This window comes from Stegodyphus dumicola, chromosome 6 (assembly GCF_044657685.1).
Source record: "Stegodyphus dumicola isolate Sdum_Otavi_A_Nest chromosome 6, ASM4465768v1".
Taxonomy (NCBI): Eukaryota; Metazoa; Arthropoda; class Arachnida; order Araneae; family Eresidae; genus Stegodyphus; species Stegodyphus dumicola.
The window spans coordinates 59,860,311-59,872,576 of NC_140773.1; positions in this window are offsets into that span (position 1 = coordinate 59,860,311).

The window sequence follows — 12,266 nt, forward strand, 5'->3', positions numbered from 1 at the left end:
TATCTCCCTCACACACTCTTGATCTGTACTATATCGCCTGTATGGTTTTTATATATATATTTTTTATTATACATATACTTAAGCAATGGGCATGTACAATGCCTTGCTTTAAATCTAGCACAAATTTCAGGTTTCTGTCATTTAATCCATTACTGTCTTTATACAAGGGTATTATGGGTTTTGATTCAAATCAATTAGTTGTTATTTTATTCTTTATTTCATCAATTCTATTTTCTATTTTTTATTTAACAATTATAAGATAAAAATACTGCTTACTCAAACGTATTTAATTATATCTATTAAACTACATAACATCAAGCTGTTTTATAAAATGCAGTGCGAACGATGTATGACAATCTGGAAATGCATCATTTCATGGCATACTGCTTGCTTTAATTATTGTCGGGGGGAAGAATAGTTTTAATCATACGAAGAAGAATTTAATTGGTGTTATTATTACTTAAGATGCAATCTAATCAGTCAGGAGCTTAGGAGAAAGTCCCTAAATATGATATAAGGGAATACAGGAACATCTTAAAAGTCAGAACTACAACAGAAATGCAGCTTTCAACAGTAATCTCAATTGATGTCCCAAAGTGCGAATTTATATCTAGTTTATAGAACCACAACCTGAGTAGAATAATACGGCGCGTAAAAGATGAGCAATATAATGTAAGAGGCCTCTGACTTTCACCTTTACTAATGATGGTACGCCACATCAAGTGGGATCAGAAAATCATTCCAAATGTACGTGAAGAGAAGATTAAAAACATATTTTTAAGGGAAAAGTATAAAAAGTGTGAGAAAGAGAACACTTAAATGGTCTTAAATATTTTGTTTCAAAAATTAGTGTCATCTTTAATGTTGGAAATCATGTTGAACGTAATAAATCTTGAAACATTAGAGGGATCAAACTGAGCTATGAGTTTAAAAAATTTAGAAATAAGAATAAATAATACCTATACTGTTCATGTAGAATACATAAATTCATCACGATTCTTTTATTTCCTGTTCTACCTTTACGGCAGTCAGATTAATTTGGTAGAAAGCAAATGGAAAGTTAACTTAATGCGTTTAATCAAACAAATATTTTCCATTCTTAAAAGAAAAAAAAACTGGATTTTTTTTTCTTTTATTGTTTTCAATTCGATAATATTTCCGAATAAAATAAAATAACTTAAATATACATTAGGGTGACAACGTCAGCCGATCATTGGGTTTTGATTCAGGTAAGAATTACATTCGGATGAAAAATGGCCGAACTATTTATAAAAGTTTTATTTTACTTTGAATTTGTCTGTAAATACCTTTTACTTATTTATTTTATAAATAATATTGTAAATTTAAATTATGATTCTGTCTAATGCATTTTTTGCCTCCATATTGGATTATGTTGCATGTTATACCTAAATTAAGCATTGATGATGCAAAATTTGAGTCTTTCAAGTTTGAAGAATGAAATTGAAAAAACCTGATGTGTACACCACATGACTTCCTTGTACGGAATACTAAATTATACGCATTTTTCTTGCATTTCGTTTAAACTTATTGGATTGAATTAAATCTACTTCACCGACAGCGCATAAACCAAAATAAATTCTTTAAAATTCACTCTATTTGTTTACCATAGCGACACTCTGGCGCTAGGTTCACTTAACAGTATTATATTTCGTTCATATTATAACTCAGAATGCACAAAATATATATCATTTAAAGAATTACCTAATCGTTGCCACATGTTCTATTCAAATACTATAATAAAGTTAGAACGACGTATAAAAGAAATTAAGCAAACAAAACAAAATGGAAACAGTTTTTCACAGACAATTAAGCATTTCTCATTCAATTAATTCAATTCTCACTTCGCGACAAGGTAAAAATACATAGAAACTCAAAATATCTGTATTAAAAATTACGAAGTAAATCTTAAACACTCATTTCCCCGAAAAAATTCCAGAAAGGATTAAGCATGATTTAATTCGCAATAATAAATGAAGGCGTTATCTTTGCTGTTGCGAAGCTACGTTTTTCTAGATTGGCAACAAATCCGTTACTCTGCTGTTTCAAATGTAAACAAGCAATGGCCGCCATGAAAAAAAAATTATTAGGCTTAGCGGCACTTAAACAACTTTAAAATTGTTGATAATTCTAAAAATATTGCATACAGATTTACTAAAGTCATAAAAACCTTAACCGGAAGATAAGAACAACATAATTCAATCAATTTTAAGGCAAAAAATGTACAATTTACAAACATATAAGAATAAAGAAACTGTGATCACTGAGCCGGGTAGCAGAGTGGATTTATATATATAAATATATTTATATACGTTTAGCGCGGCCGATTGCAACCAAAATACGAGGTGCACATCTACATGTTATAGTAGTCCTATATACAAAATTTCAACGTTCTGAGGCTACTCATTTTTGAGTTATGCGAGATACGTACGTACGTACGTGCATACGTTCGTACAGACGCCACCAAAAATTCTTTTCAGAATGCATTTTAAAGCAGTTTTTTATTTTATTTATTTATTTATTTATTTTTTTGAGAAAAGAGTCTTTTATTTTGTCCTTACGTACAGATATCACGCAAAAACATCGTGAAATTGCATTCGAAAGCGGTCAGAATGGATGTTTTCGCTGAAATATGCTGCCGGAAACTTTTCGTGATTACAATACTTCCTTTTTACTTCGTACAAGGAAGTAAAAAGTAAGTTTTCTTACTTACTGTTCTGTAGATGAAATACTTTTTTCGGTATATTATTAGACTAAAAAAGTTTTGTTTTGACACATTATTAGAATTATTAGATTTCGGTTTTGACACCAAGAAACTAGAGACATCTATTTCTCGAAAGTGGTACGAATAATCAAGCATGGTACTTTAAAATACATCTTACCAGAAAAAAGCAAAAAATGGGTTTTTTGAAGACCTTATACAAGGCACTTTATAGAAATATTTCAAATATTATTCTGAAAAGGAAGACTTCTAAAAACCAGGAAAAAAACAATAATAAAATGACACAATTCTTGAAGCCCATAATTTTTTCGACGTTTTCTCCCAAATGGTTTTATAATTATGAATCTTCTCAAGCTTTCGAAAAACAGTCTTTATTTAAGTCAATTTTTTTTTTCTTTTACTAACATCCCGACTTTATTTGATCACAGGTGTTACTGTTGAAGTTCTAACTTCTTTCCCAGAAGGAATACATCTATTTTTTTCCATTAACTTATTTTTACCGCCGGCGATTTCTCCCTCTCTCTCTCACTTTTTAATCTTCTTCATTTGAAAGTGTTAATGGATGCTGCTGCTTTAAAAATTTAGATTTCCTCGTATAATTGTCAGTTGGCTCGACTGTGTGTGGTCTCTTTCAGCTTAAAGGTATAAGTGAATTTCCAAATTTGTTTTGAACAACAGACAAGAACCTCGTTCCGATCCTAGCTCTGATAATAAAATAGCGATGTTTTTCTTCGCAAGAATATGTCATTGAATTTAAAATAAGAAATTCACGAAAACAACCTAGACTCCCATGGTCATTAAAATTCATATTTAGATCAATTTCGAAGAAGAATAATTAAAAGAACTTGGAGTCCATAAACTGAAGAAAATTATGGGTCATTCAAATTTTCTGGATAACATTTTAAATTGACTTTTTTAATCAACCAACTGAAAATCCTGTAAAATACGAAATGATTAAAGGCAAAAAAAGCTCTAATATCAGTAATGAGTCTAATCTACATAACAGACAGAAGGAATGACTTACAGGCATTAACAATACAGCTGCAGCACCTGTTAGTAGCACACAGTTATATTGCACACATTGTTTTCCTAGACCCTTCTCAAAGTTTAACTTTATCTGCATAACAGTATCTATACATACTTATCTATTGATATATTATTAAGATTAAAAAAAAAAGGCTCTTGAAAGAAAATACAAAAGATCACATAAATTTTTGAATTTATCACAATATTTTTTTTTTCGATAAGCTTCCTGTTTTATATTTATTTAGACAATATTTAGTTGAACAAATTTATTTTAATTTTATAGCCCATAAATGCTTTGCTCACATAAATGACATTAGATATACTCCATTTAGCATAGAAGGGATAAGATTTTATACAAGATTTAGAGTTTTACCAAACCAAAACATTTTTACTTAAAGTGGCAGAAAGTCATAGGTTTTTATGGAACTGTGTTCAGCGTACCACACTGTAGCCACTACTCCAAAACCGTTTTCATAGGGTCCTGGTCTATGTGATGGCCATGCCATAAGATGAACTCCGTAGAGGAGACTAACGCGTAATTGAGAAAGCAAAATATGAAAAAGGTAATGTCCAGTCCAAGCATTTTGAGTCCTTTCTCTCAAAAGTATTTTTCAAGTGCTCTTTCATGTTTCTCTGCATTTATTTTCTTATTTATCGACAATATCTTATTTATATTTATATCTTATTTATCAAATCTACCCTGAAGATAGCCAGCACCACTAACGAAACTTCACAGAACTGAGATTTTTGTCTTGACTCCATATACCCTTCTGATTTACCAATACAAAAATCAACCATTTGATGCCTTCAAGTTAAATTCAAGTTATCTCGCCATAAGTGCTCGCTGAGTTGTAAGCACTAGGTGCTGTTTCTGTTCTTCTTTAGTTTTAATAAAGAGTCTTTTACACCCTACTGGAGGTTCTGTTGTCATTTTAGATTTAGTTATAGTTCGCAACCAGTATGTCTAATGTGTGGTTCATGATAGTAAAAAGATCTAAACTTTATAGCTGCTCCCGAACTAAATGTCATTGATGTCTCAAGAAAATTCAAAGTTTTGTCTGGCCCCCTTATATCGCAGCCTCTACCGGCACCAGTAAGTCCCATGAAGGGATTTAGATACACCGTGGATACGATGTGAGCGTCGATGAAACTCTCAGTGACTTTTGACGGCTGAAGTTCCGTAATCACATTTTTAGAACAATTGAAGTTGCATTTCTTGCTTTACCCAATTGAAGAAATACAAAACATCACCATAGCAACTGCTGTACTGCGAGGGCAAGCACTGAACTGGTCAAAGCAACCAGTAATTTTTTTTGTGAGTGAACCAGGCAGTGAAAATTTTACACTCGAAGTGTTTAAAACCGCCCTCGTAAAAGCATTCTCCGTTGTGAAAGATGTAACAAAACTCGAAGCATAATTGTTGGTAGATACGAGATTAAGGTCACAGAACTCACGGAATTTATATTGAGAAAAATGCAATTGGTAAATTTATTGCATGGCAATAAGCCCGATGCGGGAGTCTTCCAAATTACACTACCTAGGCTATTGCCACAAATTCAGGATTGTTTTAATTGAGAAACCTGAGCATGCTGGAGAGTTTACTTCAGTTCGCGATGAAGTCTGAAAGTAGGAGGGTTTCAGAAAGGAGGAAGACAGCAATAAGAATTTAAGCTAATAAAGCAGTACTGAATGTAAGAGGGTACAGTTACCCCTGAGGCAAGAAAATCCCTCAAGAATTTAAATGAATAGGGCAGCCATAAAAAATTTGGCTCATTCTGCAATCCAGATATTGTTAAATAACGTGCGAGTGGTGACACTAGTTGATACAAAGGCACAAAGCAATTTATTTGAGGAAAATGTTTTAGAAAACATTTTAAACGGTATGGAATGTTTGGGATGTAAGGACTGACAGCTGTGGCCGCCCAAGGGAAACATTGCGTGGCATGCGTAGGGAAAGTGACATTGAACGTTCAAATAATAAATGAGAAGCAGAAGGTGATTTTATTCACTGTGAAAAATCTGCAAGCTCTAGTAATTTTGGAAATGGCTCTTTTAAAGGGCGGCAGGGACAAAAATTAATTTCCAAGAAGCAACATTACAACTGGAGATGAACCACTTGGAAAAATACAAGTGCAGCCATCGGGCCTGGAACTATCGCAAATGGAGCCACAAGAAAGGCTGAAGCTGGAACAACTGGCAAGAAATTTTGTTCATTTGTTTCATGAGGAACCAGGCTTAACCTAAAAGGTAAACCAAATTATAGACACAGAAAAGAGCACCACCTGTAGAGCATAAGTAGCCCTTACGCTAGCCCGGTAGTACTATGCTGTGAAAAGAATAATTTCTCACCAACAGACCATAAGGCATAGCATTTAGCAGTGTATTAAATAGCATTACTAAATATCTCGTTTATGCACTGCCCATAATCTAAGAAGGAAGATTAAATAAGCAAATTACATGATTACTAGTCTTAATTCTATTTAATTTCAAATACGTGTAAAACTAGAGGATGCGCAAGAAGCCCCGCATTTATTACAAAGTCAGGCGTTTATGCCTTTCTGACGATGTCGTTCGGCTTACGCGAAACACCCGCCACGTTTCAGAGGGCGATGGATGCTATACTAAGACCTATCCTGGGATGAGTACTTTTATTTGCTTAGACGGATACAATAGTAATTAGCGAGACTGTAGACGAACATATTCGGGATTTGCAAGAAGTGTTTACGCTTCTAAGGGAAGCAAGAATAAAAAATAAATACATTAAAACCAAGTCTGCAGCCAAAAAATTTCGTTTATTGCTCTATAAGATATCTCAAAAAGGAAATGCGTTCGAAGATTCCAACAATAATTGCAACAAAAAATTACCCGCTACCAAACACAGCAAAAAAAGTTGTCCTCGTTTTGGGGCTTCTGTGTTCCTGTTATAGAACTTTCATCAAAGACTTTGCACAGATAGACATACCTACAGGTAAAACTATGTGAGATACCAAGCGGTATACCATGGGTCAAATAGTAAATGCCTTTCCTCTTAAAAAATAACTCTTAAAAATACAAGTTTTTTTTTTTTTTTTTTTTTTAAATTTACAAAAAGAGGTTGAGGAAATGGGCAAAAGTAGAACCGCTGTTACAATTAAAATGAAAGAAAGCCAGATTTACTTAGTTGACTGAAGGAACCACAGCTTTGGAAATACTTAACTACGGTTAATATAAGCTCCAGTTTTGAAATTTTCTGAAGATGACGGGAGCTTAGAAATTGGTGCAGATGCTTCAGATTATGGGATTGGCTCCAAGCGACATTTAAAAATGGCTTCTTATTGAGAGCAGTTGAATATCGCAAAACTGGTAAATAAAAATATGGTTAAGATTATTCATAATTATCTAAAGAATTATCAAAAGCGCTGTGTCAATAAACATGATACTACCCGGAAGACACAGCTGAATTATTTCTTCGCAGAAAATTAATAACGAAAAGAGAGCTGCAGAATTTAAAATGTCAAACATGTAGTAGTTGGTCGACGAAGCTATTCATAATTTGGATATGGCCAAGACAAAATCAATAATTATATTGTGATAAGAGACTGCTGGATTTTAACTTTAATGCGAGAACTAAAACATTCATTTTCATGTGCACCTAAAGATAACCGCGCTGACATGCTCACGCTGAAAAATGTTTGACAGGAACCAGCTCTGTGCAGAAAGAAAAATTGGAAAAGCCGTAGAAGTTCCATCAAATTCCAGAATCCAAGGCCCAGGAAAAGAAAAGAAGGGGTGATGGAGAACAAAGGAAAAAAAAGCAGTGGTCAACGCATCAAAGGAAAGCGGGGTGACAGAGCAAAGAAAGCCAACAGTAAGGAGTAACAAAGCTTCAAGACAGAAAAGAAAAATTCAACAATCCACCATATCCAGCGAACGACTGACGTAGAATAAGCGCCAGTTGAGGGATAAAAAAACAAGATCCCACTTACTGCAAAAGGATGTCAACGTTCAACACAGCATCTAAGCCGAAAGCATCAACCGAGGAAGAACTACTGCGGAGAAGGACAGTTTACAAGAAAAACAGAACAATTCCGAGAAGTCAACCGAGGAGTTTTCAGGATAAATGAGGAGTTTTGACGATGATTTCAGACAAAAGGAAGCTGCTGACGACTCCAGGACTTCCCGTGCGCCAAAGGAAGTGTACAAGATTCCGAGAAGGACCTAAGAAAAGGAAATTACCAGAGCACGTGGAAGGCGTGCAGACGCCTTGTCGGCAAGCGAAGATTACCAAGCTGCTGCATATACTATCTAGAGTGACTTCGTTGCCAAACGGAGGAGCAACTACCAGCAAAGCTAAAGGTAAGTGAAATTTAATTTCTTCAAATTATAATGTATTTTCTCCCTCCTTTCTGCATGCCTTAGTGTAATGATAGCACAATGTGCGCGTATTCGAGAGATCCAGGTTCGAGTCTCGGTGAGACATTGCTCACGACTCCAAGATTAAAATAACCTACAATGACGCCCAAACTAAAAGGTAGTGGATTATGATTCTTCAACACCAAGATTTAGCGACTGGGTCTCCTAATTCCCAGTCGCCCTTTAAAAGGATTAGTATATAAGGTATTTGCACCCTCCTTTCTGCATGCCTTCGTCGTGTAACGATAGCACACTCGGCGCGTATTCTGGAGGTCCAGGCTCGAGTCCCATTGAGGGCATTGTTTATTTTTCACGTCTCCAGCTTAAAAGTAACCTAATGAATCTACAAAGTATTCCATTTTTGTTTAATGTCTGAAGTGCAACAGTTGCTATTTGAAATAGCCTTTTTAAAGTTTTGCCTTTAAAGAGGTCATTTCAGTCTTGTTATTTAGAAGGAAGCTTTTAATTGAATTATGTATTTATCATAATAATTTTAAAGTTTAGCATAAAAATACAATTTCTGATATTAGCTCAAAAGACACTTTTGAGGAAGTCTGGAGCAACTGTGGAATAATAGTAAGCAATTGTGTACATTGTGTTGCAAAATACTAACTGAGTAATATTTTTTTTCAGTGCAAATGAATTGTATATGTATGTCCGATAAATTAGTATCAGTATTGTATCAGTATGTCCGATAAATTAGTTTTGTATAAAATTAAGTAAAGGCTAGCAGTATGTATGAAAGTAATTAAGAGCTAGACTCTTCAGCCAACTCCCAGTTTAATGAACTATTTTGCTTAGCACATACGAAATAGTTTTGAGTTTATAGTATTCTTGAAATCTAGTGTGTCTAAAAGTATGCACATGTATAATTTGGGTAGCCCATCCGTTATAGCGGTTAACGATGCTGACTGCTAAACCGAAGGGCTCGAAGCCAGAGAGCGTTTTGCATTTTTCAGCCACGTTTAGGTTGCTGTTTCAGATAGGATTTGTAGTTTTCAGTTTTGCAATACAATTGCTGGTAATGAATCTCCCCGCTCATTAGATTTATGAGCCAACTTCGGATTAAATTGATCTGTGTAGCCTTTTGGCTACTATCTTATTTAAATTTAAATTTTAAATTTGAACTTACTGTTTTATTTTAAATTTTCTCGCCGTAAGTGCTGGCTGAGTTATAAGTACTACCTTCTGTTCTTCTATAGTTTTGATAAAGGATCTTTTACACCAAGACTTAGTTGCTATTTTAGCCTTGGTGTCAAAGCGATAATTCACTGCCAATATATAGCGATCATTCGCTGCCAATCTATCTAAAGTTAGCAAAAAGAATTAAACTTTCTAAATATAAAACTGAGCAGATTCTAATATAAAACTGAGAGACAAAAGCAAACTTTCTTATACCAGTAAAATGTGAAATGTGCCTAACATCAATATCATTGAAGTATAGGCTAATGTTTTTAAGCTCAAACAAATTTTTAGAATTTAAAATTATAGAAAAAATTAAATTATTTATTTATAGTTCTTACTAATTACGATTATAAAAATAAGCATTATAGGTTAAGTTATGTTAATAAATTACAATTTACGTAAAGAGTAATTCATTCTTTGTCAATTAACATGAAATGACGTTAGTTCACAGGGAAAATCTCTATTAATTTATAGCAAAAGTAGTAATCTCATTAACTCATAGAATGTGTAACAATCTGTTGAACTGGAAAACAATAAAGTTATCTGTTAGTGATAAAGTTTCATGACTGCTTTAAAGTGTTTATATCCCGACATTACTCCCAAGTAATTATATTCCCTATGAAGAAAGAGGCAGCCCGGAGCATTAATTATTTTCCTGTCCGATAAAGCAAAATCATTGAGCTTTCAACAAATACATTGAGCAAAAACATGTCCATCAGAAACTATGCAAGATCATCGAATATCTGGCTAGTCATAGTACAATTTAAAATTTCAAGAGTAACAAAAGGTGCAAATGGCATAGGATTCCGTAATAGTTTAAAAATTCGCCATATCCCTCAATGCACGGCTAAATTAATGGTAAAATCCTCAGCTGTTAGTCAAACAATAAACAGCATGGCTGTGATTAAATCTGCAATGTATCTAGTATCAAACCCCGCTTACGCTTGTTTCCATGAACTTGAGAGCAAATGCACTGATAACATTATCCATACTCATAAAGAACACGGTTATTCACAATTCCCTGAAACATATTAAAAATGCATAAAAACTAAACTACGCAACTGATACCAAATTCCATTGCACTAAAACAGAAGCAAACTATTTTAACATATTTTGCAAAAATTCAGTGTTTCCACCTTTGCTGATACGGCAGACGTCTATGCGTCAGTGGAAGAATTTACTCAAACAAGCTGGCTAAAGATAAAAATAGATGGAAAAAAAAGGATGATTACTTCTTTCAACAAAACAGTTTACGTACTACTATACAGTCTATTATCGAGACCATTTGCAAAAATTGGGTCATTTGAAAGTTTAATTGCCAGGTTTTCGCAAAAATGTATATTTGCCACTAATTTGGATAGAATGCAGAGGAAGAGGAGCTGTTGCATTAATGCGCTGGTCTTACCATCTTCTGTTTTAAACCCATGTGATTTGTTTCTTGGTGGGGTTCTCAAGGGTGATTTCTTTGTATCTGACTCCTTTCTAATCTACAAGATCATCACAACACACGCTATGTTTATAGCTGATCATGAAATATTGGTCCATATGTGAGGAAACGAAGGGAAAAAAACTGTTACGTTTGTAATAAAGTTTAGCACCGGATGCGAAGTTTATGCATTACGAATTTTTAAAATGCTTCACAGAATTGTGAAAAATTCTCTATGTACCTAATAGTACATGCATGCTGTCATAAATGTCGTGCAACATGCCAATACAACACTTCTGTTGCTAAGTAGTCTTAGCACTAATGTTTTGAATGTAGTAGTATATTTCCAATGTACTTTTAGTCTTTTGCTACTCACGTAATATGTTCAATGTATACTGAAAAGGTTTCTATTAAATATCAGGAAAGTAGAAGTTAACAATCATATGTACACCTTGCACAAAAAAAGGGGTGACAGTTCGATATCTTCCGTTCCACTGAGCCGATTGATTAAATTCAACTTCCGTTTTTCATGTCTCGAAAGAATGACTTCAGATTTATAGTTAATTCCCATATAGCATTGTTCTAACTAGGTATTCTGATCCTAAATCGGACTTTTTCTGCAATGGCATGAGAATTTTTTTCCATACTTTGAGTCTACGACTCAAATTTTGCACAAATATTAAATTTTGTAAAATTTCGGGAGAAATTAACTTCAGAAATTTAAAAAAATTATTTTGGGGTACTTTTTTCAATTTGCGCCAAAAAACATTCACTCGACGAAGTTCTTAATTTATAATTATAAAAGTATGAACACATCGTTCATACTTTCAAACAATTTTTACAAAGTGCGTGAAGCACCTTTGGAGTTATTATCGCTTATAACAAATATGCCAATTTTCAAAACCTGTTTACTTTGTGTTAACTATAATTTATTTCAATAAAATGTCGGTTTCTTCCTGTCCATCTGGCGTAGTTATTAAAAAGACCTTTACGAATCCTTAACCAGCAAAAATATTTACTGCTTCTTGTGTCTAACAGTTACTTGGGATCTCTCTCTTCGGCTTTGTAGGTCTTAGAGTCATTTCAAGTAGTGCCAGTGAAATTTACCGTATCAAAAGCGAAACTCCAAACTCAAATATTTAACTTCTATGTAATTAGGCACCTAAATAAACTGGCAGTGCCGCATGATAAGATCATCTTACCTAATTCATAAACTAGTGTAATAAAACACCGACGCATCTTAATTAATATCATTTACATAATTAATTAAACTGTGTAGAGCACTAGTGCTTTTAGAATTAATGATTTTATACATAATGAAATATAAGACAAAGCATCAGCTTCTTAATTTTTTCCTTTTATATAATGAAATAACTTATGATTCCTCAATACTCTAAACTAATTAAATGACTTTCTAAGCACCCATATTCTCTAATAGATTTAATAACTTGAAAAATTTTCCAATTCATTAAATATAAAATGGAGTGTAGGTGTGAT